This window comes from Pinus tabuliformis, chromosome 8 (genome assembly GCF_031772625.1).
Source record: "Pinus tabuliformis cultivar Carrire ecotype Pingquan chromosome 8, CPIR1, whole genome shotgun sequence".
Classification (NCBI taxonomy): domain Eukaryota; kingdom Viridiplantae; phylum Streptophyta; class Pinopsida; order Pinales; family Pinaceae; genus Pinus; species Pinus tabuliformis.
The window spans coordinates 1,460,148,084-1,460,152,648 of NC_142294.1; the positions used below are offsets into that span (position 1 = coordinate 1,460,148,084).

The window sequence follows — 4,565 nt, forward strand, 5'->3', positions numbered from 1 at the left end:
GATGGCTTGACTATAAAGAAGTTAAATATTCTTGTACCCCCTTGGTACAGAGGTACTTAGTGACCATTACTAGGAAAAACACCATATAGGTGGTGATTGTGAGTAGTAACCATCCCTCTACCTTACCTACCCCTTGGCCACTCCACTTCCAAAGTTGATATCTGATAAGCAAGAAGTTGTTTGGAACACCATCTACGACATAGTAGTAGAATTGGTTGACCTAGGTGGATATTGGTGGCCACCCACCTATTCCACCTAGACCTCTAGTCGGTTTCATCAATTTCGTTGATTATAGCAACATTTACTATTTTTAACATTTTTTTAGGTCTTGAATTTATGGATCTATTTTGACCCCATAGGTGATTTTTTTTACGTCCATAGCAAGAAACATTCTACCACAAATCATCTAGTACTTGAGAGATCTTTACACCGATGTATTGTATGTCCCAAACAGAGATCATATGACCAAGAAATCACCCTAGGAAGTTGGCTACCCAACTAACAACAAGGGGGCCCACAAACTCTTGGTGTTTGATCTCATGGGGTTAGGGTTTGGGTTGTTTAGAGTTTCCCTTTATTGTTCAATAATAAAAATTCCATTGAGCCTCATTGTAACATAGTTTAGAGGCATCTAGTTGCCACATATCTTCTCAGAGATAAGCTTCCATCCCCGAGCTAGTTTATTTCCATTCTGTATGTAAGCATATTTCAGTTCTTTTATATTAATGAAATGAAGTTTTATTTATATTGAACATTTGTTTATGTTTATATATGTATTCTTTTGCATTCCTGTATAATTAAGGATCATTAGTTTGCATGTGACTACCCTTTTATGGATTTTCTAGTGTGCGTTGTCTAGTTCAAGTCAATAGATTAACCTTAAGGGTGTCTGTACTAACTTGATTTGGTTAAAAAGATTTTCTCACCCTGGCTGAAACCACACTAGTACAAAATGAGAGGTTAGTGACTATGCAACTAAACAATTTAGTCACCACAATTATTTCAAGTGAATTACTACTGAATTTGAGCAATTTTAAGTGATCCAACTAAAAATGGCTAACTTAAAGGACTAATTTAGTCTAGGCATAAAAAATACGACTAGATAATAAGTGACCCAACTAAAATCGACTAACATAAATGACTAATTTAGTCTAGGACTAAAATATATCACTAGATAATAAGTGAAAAAATAAAAATGATTAACGTAAACTAATACTTAGTCCAAGAATAAAAATACGACCAACTAACAAGTACAACATATGAGGTGTAGACCAGTTGATTTGTGTGGGGTTTAGTCCTCACCAAATCATAGGGTCAAACCTCATGGGGAGGGGTTGAGGAGTGAAAGCCACTTTGGGGGAATTAAACTTCCTAAGGGGTGTCCAAGCTTGACCAAAGCCTTGCACAATCCTGGTGATAAACATCCCATTGTGGGTGGATCGGTCTTCTTCCAACCAATAAGTAGGTTGGCCCCAGCCAAGGCTTCACCTAGTTACAAAAAAATAAAAATAAAAAAAATTGTTTGATTACTTGAAGAACTAGAATATCATGATGCCCAAAAACATAATAAGCCTTTATGATAAATGTGGGTTGGCTACATGGAGGTTCCATTGTGCTAACAGACCTCAACATGCGAACATAGGACGAGAGGACAAGGACTTATCAACAACAAAATTCAAAAATTAATCTAGTACCCGAATGTAAATTTTATTTTTGTTAACAAGTTACTAGAAACTTTATACATTACTAGATAATTCTGAATTGTTGCGCCGAGAGGGGGCTCTCCAACCTATTATGGAAAATATGTTGTAAGAAAATAAAATAAAATAAATAATTAAAATAAAATTGAGGTAAAGTAGTCAAGTTATTGTCGGGGCTCCCAGTTTTGATGTGTGTGTGTGTGTGTGTGTGTATATATATATATATATATATATATATATATATATATATATATATATATATATATATATATATATATATATATATATATATATATATATATATATATATATTAAGCTAGCCTAGATCCATTTTAGCTCTGGATTTACCAAGTATCTAGAGGGTTCAAATCTCTTTTCACTCTAAACGAAGTTTGCACCTCAAGAAATTTGATCCTTTTTAACACTTGGTAGATCTTGAGTTAAGATGGATCTAAGCTAGTATAGAAACAAATATTCCCAATTTTAAATATTATAATGTGTTAACTCTTATAATGTGTTTAAGATCCAAACTCCCCACCTTTATGACTCTATATTTTTAATATACATATAAAATATTGCTGTATAAAGCATATTTTCAATTACAATTTTATAGATATTTATATATTCCATTGATTTCACATTTTAAAATATTTTTTAGAGGATAAAATATTTTCATATTTAAGCGCCACTGGTTGAAATATGAAAATGAAAATGAGTCAATGCATAGACAAAGAAAAAGTGTGGTAACACTACTACCAACTTACATTTTATATGCTAGTGAAAATCTCTTATCCACATCTAGTTTCATCATTTTTTGATGATTTAAAGAGGGTATACTTTCATACGATAACAAAATTTACCAATTTTAGTTTGTTCGCTACAAAATGTACCCTAAGGGTCCAAGTGGCTCTTGAACTAGTGGATGGGGCGTGTTTGATTGAGCAAATGAAGACAAAGGAGTTATCAATACCACGTTTATGGTGGCCAAATGGCATGGGAAAACAAGAACTATACAAACTGTATATCATTGTGGATGTAAGACATTATGGAGAATCAGATTCTTGGATTCATCAACTTGGATTTTAGAAAATTGAGAGATACATAAATCCCACAACTTGTGGAAGATTATTCAAAGTGAGTGGGGAACCTTTTTTCATTCGTGGAAGGAACTAGATAATGTATGATGGTTTGCTGCATCTTTCAAAAAAGTGTTACAAACCAAATATCAAGTTCCATGCTAATATGAATTTTAATATGATTCATTATTGGGGTGGGGGATTAGCAAAGCAATGAGAATTCTATCACTATTATGATCTATATTGCTTGTTGGTCTAGCAAGAGTTCTATATTACTGGAGATGTTGATGGGCATGGCATTCCTATTTTAAACCCAAATGGGCCATTAGATCATGAACTTTTTCTTATATGTGCAAGGGACAAAGTCGAGATTTTACGCAACCATGCAAGCTTGACACTATGTGTTGGAGGTAATGAGAATAAGCCACCAGATAACATCAATGCATCTCTAAAGAATGACTTGTAGCTTCATCCTTCTTTCAAGTCCCCTAAGATTGGAACAAATTTAATGAATTCACATACATGGCCCAAATCTTCTAAAGATCCTAGTCGATACCTTGATGAAACCTGTGCATACATAAAATGACCTTTATGGGATGGATTTTCCAAGGGAAATGGATAATCAACAAATGGCCCATATGAAATCCAAATTCCAGAATAAGTTTTCAAGGATCACTCTTATCAATATTGGTCTAATCCTGAGGTGAGTTCTATAGGTATGCCACTTGTAACCACTATCAGAGAAACAATGTTTCAGAAGCTCCCAAGTGGCTACATTAAAAAGTATTATTATTATTAATAAATTTAAGGTGTATGTGATAATGTTTTGAAGAGGAATGCATCCCATTTAAGCCCATTCCACATGAATGAGGCAATACAAGTGGAGAAATGGTGGATCCACGCTTGGGCACACCTTGTTCCTAGGAAGGTCTTGTTCTTGTTTAGGTACTATGAAAAATCAAACCATTTGTCTGCCATTTTCTTTATCGCACTAAAAATGAAAGACATGGGCAAGGATTTCTATACTGGTCTTGATTTGTCCTATAGATTCACAAGCTCATGCAATTTACTAAAGCACAAGACAAGAATCTACTTCTACTTTCAACCAGCGGAAGCCAATAGATCAATGAAAACAATATGAACAAGAAGAAGATAAATCAATAGCACATAAAATAAGATTTATCTCAAGAAATCCACTGCTCAAAACCCCGCTATCTGTATTGCATATATCAGAAATATGAGTGAATATACAAAGCTTTCTCTCACTAGAACAATTCTACACAAGTATGATCAACTCTCTGAGCTCACAAGCTATCTCTTGGCCAAAACTTGGCCAATTTTTCAGCCCTCCAAGCTCCTAATATCTTGTGTAATTCCTAGGATGAATATCATGTATTAAAGGGGATTCATGCTTCCAAACTTGCGCAATCCAAACATAGGATCAATCTTTGAAGCATGCATGATATTTACAGTCTAGTAAATAATACAACTGATAGTAGATTATCCCTACATTCTAGTCTCAACTAGGTCTTTCTCTAAACTGACATGCATGCATTTCTCAAGAGGGAATCTTCAATTAACTGGAGTAGCACTAGTGGATGCACTAGTGCACCAACTGACTGTTAGTCCTCTATTAGTTCCACACACAGTTTGGAATTATTTTAACTGAACTTAACTCAGTTAACTGAGTGATGTAATTTCCAGCTCGATTTAAATTCATACTACACCCCTAAAACTTGGGGAGAACATATACCTGACTATAGAAAGACTTCCAACTCGAAATTCATAA

General features: G+C 34.2%; 1 pseudogene; it reads left to right on the plus strand.

Moving 5' to 3' along the window:
* Positions 1 to 2,471: 2,471 nt before the first annotated feature.
* Positions 2,472 to 3,575, plus strand: LOC149241288 (mannosylglycoprotein endo-beta-mannosidase pseudogene; annotated as a pseudogene).
* The last annotated feature ends 990 nt before the right edge of the window (positions 3,576 to 4,565 follow it).